Here is a 13,504-nt window from a genome sequence, read left to right on the forward strand (position 1 = left end):
GCGCACACAGACGACCTGCACTTTATGCAGCAGCTCTGACATATCGGGGTAATTTTTAAGGAATCTCTGCACCACCAAATTCAGCACATGCGCCAGGCAAGGGATGTGCACCAAACCGGTTAGTTCCAGAGCTGCTATGAGATTTTGCCCATTATCGCACACCACCAGGCTGGGCTTGAGGCTGACTGGCACAAACCACTCATCGGTCTGTTGTTCAAGGTCCGTCCACAGCTCCTGCGCGGTGTGGGGTTTGTCCCCCAAACTGATACGTTTTAAAACTGCCTGCTGTCGTTTACCCCTGGCTGTGCTGAAGTTGGTGGTGAAGGTGTTACGCTGACCGGATGAGGAGCTGGTAGAGGATGAGGAAGCGGAGTAGGAGGAGGAAGCAACAGGAGGCAAACTGAAGCGCCCTGCAATCCTCGTGGTGGAAGGACATGCGCCAAACTGCTATCCGCCTCAGGCCCAGCCGCCACTGCATTTACCCAGTGTGCTGTTATGGAGATATAACGGCCCTGACCGTGCTTACTGGTCCATGTATCCGTAGTGAGGTGCACCTTGCCACAGATGGCGTTGCGCAGTGCACACCGGATTTTGTCCCCTACTTGGTTATGCAGGGAAGGGATGGCTTGCCTTGAAAAGTAGTGGCGGCTGGGCACGATGTACTGTGGGACAGCCACCGCCATAAGGCCTTTAAAACTATCCGTCTCCACCAGACGGAATGACAGCATTTCAAAGGCCAGTAATTTTGAAATGCTGGCATTCAGGGCCAGGGATCGCGGGTAGCTAGGGGGGTACTTCCTCTTCCTCTCCAGCGTTTGGGAGATGGAGAGCTGAACGCTTTCGTGCGACATTGTGGAGATGCTTGGTGACGCAGGTGGTGGTGTTGCTGGCAGATCCTCTGTTTGCAGGGTGGCAGGTGGCACTGTCACTCCAGAGGTGGATGAAGAGGCCGCGACTGCAGCAGAAGAGGAAGCAGGAGGAGCCAGAGACCTTTCTTGGTTTTTGAGGTGTCTACTCCACTGCAGCTCATGCTTTGCACTTAGATGCCTGGTCATACAGGTTGTGCTCAGGTTGAGAATGTTTATATCTCTCTTCAGGCTCTGATTGCACAGCGTGCAAATCACTCATGTCTTGTCGTCAGCACATTGTCTGAAGAACTGCCACGCCAGGGAACTCCTTGGAGCTGGCTTTGGTGTGCTCGGTCCCTTGGTGCGGTGGGCAGTAGGAGGTGTACTGTCTAGAGCAGTGGTCCCCAACCTTTTTTGCACCAAGGACCGGTTTCATGCAAGACAATTTTCCCAGGGACCGGGGGGGGGGAATTGGGGTTCTGGGGGGGAGCTTAGAGGGTGGGCAGGGCTGACCGATTCACGCGCATAACAAAACACAAGGTGCATATTAAAATATATAACACTATATAACGACTATATAAACTGACTATGGTCTCTGCTGCACTGGTCTCTGCTGCACTGTACCGTATTTTTCGCCCTATATTTAAGATGCACCTAGGTTTTAGAGGAGAACAATAAGAAAGAAAAAATCTTGTTACATCTCAGGTCAGACCAGCAATCAGACCCCCAATGTTAATCAGACCTCAGATCAGACCCCCAAACCTTTAGCCATCTATCAGCCCCCAATGTCAGCCATAAACCCCCCCAATGTCAGCTATAAACCTCCCCAATGTCAGCCATAAACCCCCCCAATGTCAGCCATAAACCCCCCCAAATGTGTCACGAGGGTGTCAAGAGCCACGTCTGACTCCGTTATACCCGGGGTCAGGAAGTCGCAGCGGGTGGCTGCGTGCTCTATGTCTAAAGATAGTGCTGTTTCTTAATGGTAGCTTTCTGTGTTTGATTTGCAATCCTTTTGTCTCACTCAGGGATCCGTAGCTTCTCCTCCTCAGCTGTTTCTTGTCTGTCACTCCCAACCTCCTTATATTCCCCTCTCCCACTTCTCTGGTTGCCAGATATAGAGCTTCCTGCCTGGACTTCTATACTGACCCACTAGAGCTGTGTAGCTGTGATTCCTGGTTGTCGTTCCAGAGCGTTACCCTCCGGATCCCTGTTGGGCTTTTGTTGTCTGCTGTTGTTCCCCACCTGGGATTATATGTTTTGTCTGTATTGTCTGTCCTCTCCTTGGTGTTTTCCTTTAGTGTTAGTGGTGTGGACTAGTGTTCCCACTGCCCTGTTCACTACGTAGGGCTCATCTTAGGGAAAGCCAGGGTTTAGGCACGTGATCGGCGTACGGGTGAGGAACCCGTCTAGGGACGTCAAGGCAGTCAGGTGCCAGCCTCAAGGTGAGTTAGGGGTCACCACCTTTCCCTCTCCCTTGAACAGGGCATTCCCTTCTCCCTCCCTTTGTCACTTATGTGATCCGCACGCCGGTCATGACATTATATCTGGCCATTATTTTTTTGTAGGTAGAAAAATTTAGAATCCAGCATGGATCCTATTGCTGCTTTGGAAAAACAACTTCAAGGCCTGTCTCTGGAGGTGGCAGGATTGAAGGCGTCGGTCCTCCAGCAACAGCAGCAATTGCAGCAGACCGCAAGCCCAGCGGTTGCTATGGGTAACCAGGTTGCTGCGGAACCCAAGGTTGTTCTTCCTGACAGATTTTCTGGGGGAAGGGACAAATTTGTGACGTTCCGTGAGGCCTGTAAGTTATATTTTAAGCTGAGCCCTTACTCCTCTGGTAATGAAGAACAGCGGGTGGGGATTGTTATTTCCCTGCTTCAGGTGGACCCGCAATCCTGGGCGTTCTCTTTACCCATGATTCCCAGGCTCTCCGGTCTGTGGATGCATTTTTTGGGGCCTTGGGTCTCATATATGATGACCCTGACCGAGTCGCCCTGGCTGAGTCGAAGTTACGGAGACTCCTACAGGTACGGATACTCCGTGGAATGACCCAGCTCTCAGGAGTCAGTTCTCCTCTGGGTTATCCGAAAGGGTTAAGGATGCGCTTGCGCTGTATGAGACCCCCCTTTCCCTTGATGCTGTTATGTCCCTCTCTATCAGAATAAATAGACGTCTTAGGGAGAGATCAGGGGCGTAGCTAAACAGTGGATGGCACTGTTTAGGGGGGAGATCTGTGGATGACACTGTTTAGGGGAGGGGGGTCTGTGGATGACACTGTTTAGGGGAGGGGGATCTGTGGATGACACTGTTTAGGGGAGGGGGATCTGTGGATGGCACTGTTTAGGGGAGGGGGGATCTGTGGATGGCACTGTTTAGGGGAGGGGGGATCTGTGGATGACACTGTTTAGGGGAGGGGGGATCTGTGGATGACACTGTTTAGGGGAGGGGGGATCTGTGGATGACACTGTTTAGGGGAGGGGGGATCTGTGGATGACACTGTTTAGGGGAGGGGGGATCTGTGGATGACACTGTTTAGGGGAGGGGGGATCTGTGGATGACACTGTTTAGGGGAGGGGGGATCTGTGGATGACACTGTTTAGGGGAGGGGGATCTGTGGATGACACTGTTTAGGGGAGGGGGGATCTGTGGATGACACTGTTTAGGGGAGGGGGGATCTGTGGATGACACTGTTTAGGGGAGGGGGATCTGTGGATGGCACTGTTTAGGGGAGGGGGGATCTGTGGATGGCACTGTTTAGGGGAGGGGGATCTGTGGATGACACTGTTTAGGGGAGGGGGGATCTGTGGATGACACTGTTTAGGGGAGGGGGGATCTGTGGATGACACTGTTTAGGGGAGGGGGGATCTGTGGATGACACTGTTTAGGGGAGGGGGGATCTGTGGATGACACTGTTTAGGGGAGGGGGGATCTGTGGATGACACTGTTTAGGGGAGGGGGGGATCTGTGGATGAAAAATGGGATGAGGAAGCCAGAGTGGTTTTCTCAGAAGCAGATCTACCCCCCACCAATCGCGCTTTAAGTATCACTGGTTCGTTCAAACTGCTCACCAAAATTTACAAAGACCAAGTCAGAGGGTGGTGAGAAGTTCAAACCCTTGAAACTTATATCCAACACCAAATAGTTCCCAGGGGCATGCGTATCCCCTTCCTCCCATCCAACAGAATTCAGTCTTCAGAGTTCCGTAAGAAATGGGAAAAAGAGGCTGTTGAGAGCTCCCTTAGGCTTATGGCATTGTTGCTGGAGGAGGAAAAGGCCCTGCACATTAAGAATACCACAGTGTTGCAGGAACAAATTGCGGAAGTGAGTAAATTCTCGAGCAATTCTGAATTTACGCGTAAGGAGGGCTTTCTGCAACAGACGGTGGAACGATTCACAGCCCAGCTCAAAGAGCGTAAACACTCCCAATTCTTGAGGGACAAGGCGGATTTCAAAGAAGGTCGCATCCTTGAGTTTGCGACCAAAACCGCAAGGACCCTCGAGGTTGAGACAGAACCCTCATCCTCAGAGGATGAAACTGAATTGGAGGGTACTTCCTACCAGAATAGCCAATACCCCATCTTCCAGCCCTCCAACAAGGGAACTAGAGGGAGAGGAGGTAGAGGTAGGAACCCCGGATCACGGGGGGGGGGGGATTTTTAGGGAACCAAACCACGAGATCCTACAGTCTAAGAAACAGAAAAAACCAATAGCACATCATCACAGGATGGGTGCAACTGTTTACCAAACTGTGGACTCCCCAGGAAAAGACAGGTCCAGGGATAAGTTACAAATCATCAACTTATCTGATAGGTCCCTTACGGAGGTAGAACTGGAACTGCTTAGCAAGGGCCTATCATTTGTTCCCACTTGTTCCTTTAGCTCCTTCGAATGGGTTAAGGATTTGACCCTATTCGTAAGGAGACTTAAATGGAAAAAATTCTTTGCGACACATAATCAACAACAATGCAATGAATTGGGTGTTGATATACATGACCTGCCGGACATTCAACTACTGGTATCCCTTATGGAAGAAGGGGAGAGGGATGTTGGTGAGGGTCCGTTTACGGATCTTAAACTGCCCTCTACAAAAAACCCACCCCTAAGTGATGGTACACCGCCTGACATTTTTCCTGTCATCTGTGGATGACACTGTTTAGGGGAGGGGGGATCTGTGGATGACACTGTTTAGGGGAGGGGGGATCTGTGGATGACACTGTTTAGGGGAGGGGGGATCTGTGGATGACACTGTTTAGGGGAGGGGGGAACTTTGGATTACACTGTTTAGGGGAGGGGGGATCTGTGGATGACACGGTTTAGGGGAGGGGGGATCTGTGGATGACACTGTTTAGGGGAGGGGGGATCTGTGGATGACACTGTTTTGGGGAGGGGGGATCTGTGGATGACACTGTTTAGGGGAGGGGGGATCTGTGGATGACACTGTTTAGGGGAGGGGGGATCTGTGGATGACACCGTTTAGGGGAGGTGGGATCTGTGGATGACACCGTTTAGGGGAGGGAGGGATCTGTGGATGACACTGTTTAGGGGATTATTTGGATATCTTACTTTGTCTTAGCTCCGGTAATAGCAGGCAGTGCGGGGGGCGGCGCTCACTCACTGACGTCACGCGCCTGCTCCTCCCACGCAGGCGCGTGACGTCAGTGAGTGAGCGCCGCCCCCCGCACTGCCTGCTATTACCGGAGCTAAGACAAAGTAAGATATCCAAATAATCCAAGTAAAGAGTTCAGCAATGAGCAATGATTAAAGTTAAAGTAGTTACTGATTAGTTTATAAATATACTGCTGTAAGCGGCGTGGCCCTGTATATTCTAACCCCCAGGCAAGCGTCCCTGTCACCATGGGAACGCCTGGGGGTTAGAATATACTATCGGATTTGAGTTTTTACGATCTCACTGAGCTCGTAAAACTCAGATCCGATGGTATATTCTAACCCCCAGGCAAGCGTCCCCGTCACCATGGGAACGCCTGGGGGTTAGGGCCGGCGCCGCCTGCAGCGCACAAGTATTGTAAACTACCCGGGCCAGGGCTTTACTCATTATCTCCTGGGGGGCCCGGTCGCAATTGCGACCGCTGCGACCCCTATAGCTACGCCACTGGGAGAGATTGAAAATTCCTGAGCAATTGGTAACCCCTCCCAAGCAGCAGTTAGTCTGTACGGACCTAGACGAGCCTATGCAGCTAGGAGGAACTACTCGTCAGGTCCGTCCTCCTGAGGCTCGCCGTAGGCGTGGGGCTTGTTTTTTCTGTGGGGGGAGGGGTCATTTCATTAATGTCTGTCCTTCCTTTCTCAAAAACAAAAGACCGTTGGAAAACTACTAACCCCAGGCTGTGTGGAGGATGTCAGCCGGGGGGTATATGTTTCCTCCATATGAACATCTCAATTTGTGTTGCCAGCGGTTATTGTTTTTGGTGTTAAGACGGAGACTATTTCTTTCTTTCTAGACAGTGGAGCAGGGGTAAATTTGATAGATACCCATTTTGCCCGCACTTTGGGTTTGTCTCTCTGTACGCTACAGAGACCTATTCCCATATTCGCTATTGATTCTGCTCCTCTGTCTCAGAGAAACCTCACTCACATTGTCCATAACTTACACCTTCGGGTAGGGGACCACCATAATGAGTGTCTTTCATGTTACGTTCTGGAGGGCCTTCCCTCTCCTGTGGTATTGGGTCTTCCCTGGTTGGTAGCGCACAATCCTGTGGTAGATTGGCAGGCCAGGGAGATATTGGAGTGGAGTGAGCATTGCAGAGAAAATTGCTTAAATAGCAATTGCTTAATCGCCTCCATAGCTTCCCTACCTACATTTGTTTCGGACTTTGAGGACGTTTTTTCTGAAAAGGGTTGTCAGAAGTTACCACCTCACGGTCCTTATGATTGCCCGGTTAACCTGATTCCCGGTGCAAAATTACCCAAGACCAGGTTATATAATCTTTCGGGTCCAGAGAGACAAGCCATGAAAGATTATTTCTCCGAGAGCTTGGCTAAGGGACACATCAGACCCTCTTCATCACCCGTGGCTGCAGGGTTTTTCTTTGTTAAAAAGAAAGATGGGGGCCTGCGTCCTTGCCTAGATTTCCGCAAACTAAACCGGATAACCATCCGAGACCCATACCCTCTTCCTCTCATTCCTGACCTGTTTAATTAGATTGCGGGTGCTAGGTGGTTCTCCAAACTTGATCTTAGGGGGGCCTACAATCTGATTCGTATCAAGGAAGGGGATGAGTGGAAGACAGCTTTTAACACCCCTGAGGGGCATTATGAAAATCTAGTCATGCCTTTCGGTCTGACCAATGCTCCTGCTGTCTTCCAACATTTCGTTTATGACATTTTTAGTCATCTTATCGGCAGGTTTGTGGTGATATACCTAGATGATATCTTAATTTATTCGGCTGATCTGAAAACACATGAGGTACATGTCAGACAAGTACTGCAGGTTCTACGGATGAATAAATTATATGCGAAAATTGAAAAGTGTGTTTTCCCCGTTCAGGAAATACAGTTCCTGGGATATCTATTATCTGCTTCAGGTTTCCGTATGGATCCTAGGAAGGTCCAGGCAATTTTAGAGTGGGATCTTCCTGAGAACCATAAAGCACTGCAACGGTTCTTGGTCTTCGCAAATTTCTATAGGAAGTTCATTAAAAATATTTGGTGATTGTCAAACCCCTTACTGACATGACTAGGAAGGGGACTGATTTTTCTAAATGGTCTGACGCCGCTAAAATTGCATTTTCCTCCCTAAAAGAGGTCTACCTCGGCACCTGTTCTAATTCAACCTGATGTCTCCCAGCCTTTTATTATTGAAGTAGATGCGTCAGAGGTGGGAGTGGGGGCTGTGCTGTCTCAGGGTCCGTCTCCTGGCAAATGGCGTCCTTGCGCTTTCTTTTTCCAAAACATTATCTGCAGCAGAAAAGAACTATGATATTGGCAATAGGGAAAAATTAGCTATTAAACTAGCGTTTGAAGAATGCCATCACTTTTTAGAGGGGGCAGTCCACCCCGTCACTGTGATTACAGACCACAAAAACCTTCTGTACCTCGAATCGGCTAAGCGTCTCACCCCTAGACAAGCTAGGTGGTCGCTATTCTTTACCAGATTTAACTTTTTCATCACCTATCGTCCTGGAGCAAAAAATACCAAGGCAGACGCATTATGTCGTAGTTTACCTGGAGGGGGTAATGTTAGTGATCGGTACCCATTTTACAAAGAGGAGTGGTTGTCTCTGCTGTACACTCTGTTCTGGAGGGGAAGGTGTTGGAGGCCCAGGGGGACGCCCCGGCCTCTTGCCCCTCAGAGAAATTGTTTGTACTGTTAAACCTGCGTCTCGAATTATTAAAGGAACATCATATATCGGCACTTGCTGGGCTCCCGGGTAGTAAAGCAACCTTGGAGCTATTGTCTCGTCGTTTTTGGTGGCCAAGGTTGTGTCAGGATGTAATGGATTTTGTGTCTACCTGTTCTACTTGTGCGCGCGCGAAAGTCTCTCATACACGTCTTGCAGGGTCTTTATTGCCACTTGTCATTCCCAATAAGCCATAGACACATCTATCAATGGATTTCATCACTGACTTACCTTTGTCTGCGGGTAAAACAGTTATCTTGGTGGTAGTAGTAGACAGGTTTAGCTAAATGGTACACTTCATTGCATTACCCGCACTACCTAATGCTAAGACTCTTGCTCAGGTGTTTATCAGTGAAATCGTGAAGCTTCACGGGGTCCGTTCCGATGTGGTTTCAGTTTGGGGAATCCAGGTTATTTCAAAGTTTTGGAAAGCTTTTTGTTCCCGTTTGGGGGTACACTTGTCCTTTTCCCCAGCTTTCCATCCTCAGTCGAATGGGCAGACTGAGCGTACCAACCAAAACCTTGAGACATATCTAAGGTGTTTTGTGTCTGAAAACCAAGAGGTGTGGTCATCATATTTACCGTTAGCCGAGTTTGCTATAAATAATCACCGTCAGGAATCCACTGGCAAGTCATTTCTCGGTGCATATCGTTTTCATCCCCAATTTTGTACTTTTAAAGAAGGGGGGTCATCAGGGGTTCCTGAAGAGGAGCGGTTTTCGTCATCTCTTTCATCTGTATGGCAGAAGGTGCAAGCTAACTTGAGAAATATGGGCGGTAAATACAAATGCATGGCTGATAAGAAACGGTCGCCAGGTCCGGACCTAGGAGTGAATGACTATGTGTGGTTATCTACTAGGAATATTAAGTTAAAGGTTCCCTCTTGGAAACTGGGTCCTAGGTTCATTGGTCCTTACAAAATAGTAGCCATCATTAACCTCGTAGCTTTTCGCCTGGAGCTACCTCAGACTTTTAAAATCCATAACGTCTTCCATAAGTCGTTACTCAAAAAATATATTCCACCTCTAGATCTGGTAATCTGGAGTTTCAAATATCCAAAATTGTTGATTCTCGTCTGGTCTGCCGCTCTCTTCAATATCTGGTGCATTGGAGAGGTTACGGTCCCGAGGAAAGAATGTGGGTTCCTGCGTCTGAGGTAAACGCCGACAGGCTAGTTCGGGCTTTTCATGCCTCTCATCCTTTGAGACCTGGTCCTGAGTGTCCGGAGGCCCCTCGTGGAAAGGGGGGTACTGTCACGAGGGTGTCAAGAGCCACGTCTGACTCCGTTATACCCGGGGTCAGGAAGTCGCAGCGGGTGGCTGCGCGCTCTATGTCTAAAGATCACGTTGTTTCTTAATGATAGCTTTCTGTGTTTGCCTTGCAATCCTTTTAGTCTCACTCAGGGATCCGTAGCTTCTTCTCCTCAGCTGTTTCTTGTCTGTCACTCCCAACCTCCTTATATTCTCCTCTCACACTTCTCTAGTTGCCAGATATAGAGCTTCCTGCCTGGACTTCTATACTGACCCATTGGAGCTGTGATCCCTGGTTGTTGTTCCAGAGTGTTACCCTCCAGATCCCTGTTGGGCTTTTGTTGTCTTCCGTGGTCGCCCACCTGGGATTATATGTATTGTCTGTCCTCTCCTTGGTGTTTTCCTTTAGTGTTAGTGGTGCAGACTAGTGCTCCCACCGCCCTATTCACTACCTAGGGCTATTCTTAGGGAAAGCCAGGGTTTTAGGCACGTGATCGGCGTACGGGTGAGGAACCCGTCTAGGGGCGCCAGGGCAGTCAGGTGCCAGCCTCAAGGTGAGTTAGGGGTCACCACCTTTCCCTCTCCCTTGGACAGGGCCTTCCCTTCTCCCTCCCTTTGTGTCACGTATGTGATTGGCACGCCATTAGCCCCTCATGTCAGCCCTAAGCCCCCCATAAGCCCCTAATGTCAGCCCTAAGCCCCCCATTAGCCCCTCATGTCAGCCATTAGCCCCTCATGTCAGCCATAAGCCCCCCATTAGCCCCTCATGTCAGCCATAAGCTCCCCCGTTAGCCCCTCATGTCAGCCATAAGCCCCCCCGTTAGCCCCTCATGTCTGCCAAATGTCCCCCAGGTCAGCCATCAGCCCCCAGTGCAAATAAAATAAAATAAACACTTACCTCTCCTGCTCCTAGTCACCATCGCGATCCTCTTCATTCATTCTGCTGTCAGCTGAGTATCGCGGCGCACAGTGTGAGGTCACAGAGAGACCTCACGCTGTGCGCAGCCCTGCACAGCCGATAGCCGAGCCGAGGACCAGGAAGTGGTGAGTACAGATCCTTCACCACTTCCTGGTCCTTCTGTACTAATGAAGCGCTTCCATAATTAGTACAGCGTTAAAGACTGCCCTGATCGCCGTGGCCCGGCAAACCATCCTCCGGCCCGGCGGTTGGGGACCGCTGGTCTAGAGGACGGCCTCTCTGCTTTTGCACCCTGCTCTCTCTTCTGCTGTGCTGGTGGCTCTGTGCGACCACCGCCTCTTCCTCCGAACTACATAGGTCACTCGCATGACCTTGATTCCATAGGGGGTCAAGGACCGCATCATCCTCCTCATCATCTTCCACCCAGTCTTCACCCCTGCCCTCATTGTCGGTATGCACACTTTCGAAAGCCCCAGCAGTTGGCACCTGTGTTTCGTCATCATCCGAGGTGTTCTGCGATGGTCCTCCCATGTACTCATCTTGAAACATAAGTGGTTGGCCATCGGTGCACTCAATCTCTTCCACTTCTGGGGCAGGGCTAGGTGGATGGCCCTGGCAAAACCTGCTAACAGTCATCAAAAAGCAGAAGAGAATGCTCCATGACTTGGGGCTCAGACTGCTTGGCTGATTTGCAAGGTGGTGAGGTGAAAGACTGATGGCCATGGGCTGCAGGTGCCAACTGTGGTCTTTCAGCAGGAGACTGGGTGGGAGACAATGTGAAGGAACTGGAGGCACTGTCAGCAACCCAATCTACTATTGCCTGTACTTGTTCAGCCTCACCATTCGTAGAGCAGCATTAGGCCCGACCAAATACCGCTGCAGGTTCTGTCGCCTACTCGCACCTGAGGAAGGGGTTTCACTTGGGCATGTAGCTGGCACAGATCGACCACGTCCTCTGCCTGCTACAGGAGCTCCACCAGCAGCACCACGACCGGGGCCACGTCCCTTATTTGACGCTCTCCTCATATTTTTCATATTTAGGATCTTGCCCTAAATGGGTGTTAAATTAATAGCAGAATAGAACGACAGTATGTAAAGGTTGTATCTCACAGGGCCTGAACCAGTGTAGGCCTCAATTACATATTTTTTTGCCCAAAATGGCTGTATTTCAAGTCACTGATTCAAACCCCTGTATGTAGAGGGAGTATCTCATAGGGCCTGAACCATTGTAGGACTGAATTCCATAGTGGTGCACCAAATGGCGGTATTTAAAATCTCTGAATGTAACCTAAATGTATTAAGGGTGTATCTCACAATGACATCTGCATCAAAGGCTGCCAACTAAATTTTTTGTGCCCAAACTAGTGTTTGTTTAACAAATGAATTTGAAAGCAGTATATAAGCCTGTAATTTCACACGTGCTGATGCTGCAAGGCCTGAAAATAGTGTTTTTTTTGTCAAAAAAGTGTGTTTTTAAAACCCCAGAAAATGATGGGTGTATTTCTAGCTAAGGCTACTTTCACACTTGCGTTCAGAGCGGATCCGTTTGCATTATATTGTAAAAAAAATTCTAAGTGTGAAAGTAGCCTGAGCGGATCCGTCCAGACTTTACATTGAAAGTCAATGGGGGACGGATCCGTTTGAAGATTGAGCCATACTGTGTCATCTTCAAACGGATCCGTCCCCATTGACTTACATTGTAAGTCTGGACGGATCCGCACGGCCAGGAAGACACCCGAACACTGCAAGCAGCGTTCAGGTGTCTGCCTGCTGAGCGGAGCGGAGGCCAAACGCCGCCAGACTGATGCATTCTGAGCGGATCCGCGTCCACTCAGACTGCATTAGGGCTGGACGGAAGCGTTCGGGTCCGCTTGTGAGCCCCTTCAAACGGAACTCACAAGCGGACACCCGAACGCTAGTGTGAAAGTAGCCTTAAATTGCACACTGACTAATCCAGATGTTGTATATGGCCAAAAAAGTGTTTTTTTGCTAACAGAATATGAAGGCTGTATATATTAAACTTGAATTTAACACTTGCAATTCTGGAAAATACTGTGGGCCAGATTTATCACGACTCTGACAGCTCACTCCACTTTCACATATGGCTAAAGTCAGTTTTAGCCAAGTCAGATTTATGATCGGCCTTTTAAGACTGTAATAAATGTGGTTTGACGGTAGCAGTTTATCCGTCAGTAAGCAGCTTTACAAAAGTCGCACATCTTTATGAAAAAGTCGCACGTTTTATGAAAAAGTCGCATGTTCTATTAAAAAGTCTCATAAGATAAGCATGGTCCTCACTGGAGTGAAATTGCGACTTTTTTGCGACTTTTTTGCGACTTTTTAAAAAAGTCCTAATAGTAAATCTGTCAAGAGATTCATTTACATAAGAAAACACGCCCACTTTCAGAAAACTGGCGAACATAGTGCAGAGCAGAAAAAAGTCGCAAATTTGTGCGCAGTTTTAGCCTTTGGGACTTTTTTGAGACTTTTTCACTCCATTATTCTGACCTGAGCTAATGATAAATCTGGCCCTGTGTTTTGAAAAAAAAAGTGTGTTTTTCAAACCCCAGAAAATGATGGATGTATTTCTAGCTTAAATTGCACACTGACTAATCCAGATGTTGTAGTTTGCCCCAAAAAATTGTGATTTGCAATGTCCCAAAAGCTCAGATGCAGTGCTAGTGCACCGAGCTTGCATAAAATGGCCGCCGCCGCCGCTCACCTAACTAACAGAATTATAAAAGTTATTATTTTTTGGGGGGCAATGGCCTCAGGGCAGGGTAAAACGATAGTGCCCTGCACCCACACAACTATTTCTAGGTAGATCACTGAGTTAGATTCTCTTTTATTCTCTCCCTGAAATCACCAGTCCAGCCGCAACCTCTCCCTATGCTGATCAGAGCAGAGTGACGGGCGGCGCTATGTGACTCCAGCTTAAATAGAGGCTGGGTCACATGGTGCTCTGGCCAATCACAGCCATGCCATTAGTAGGCATGACTTTGACGGCCTCTTGGGGCAAGTAGTATGACGCTTGTTGATTGGCTGATGTGCAGCCTTTCAAAAAAGCGCCAAGAAAGCGGCAAACACCGAACCCGAAATGTTCGGGTTCGTATACGGGGTCCA

The sequence above is a fragment of the Bufo gargarizans genome, chromosome 2, assembly GCF_014858855.1.
Source record: "Bufo gargarizans isolate SCDJY-AF-19 chromosome 2, ASM1485885v1, whole genome shotgun sequence".
NCBI lineage: Eukaryota > Metazoa > Chordata > Amphibia > Anura > Bufonidae > Bufo > Bufo gargarizans.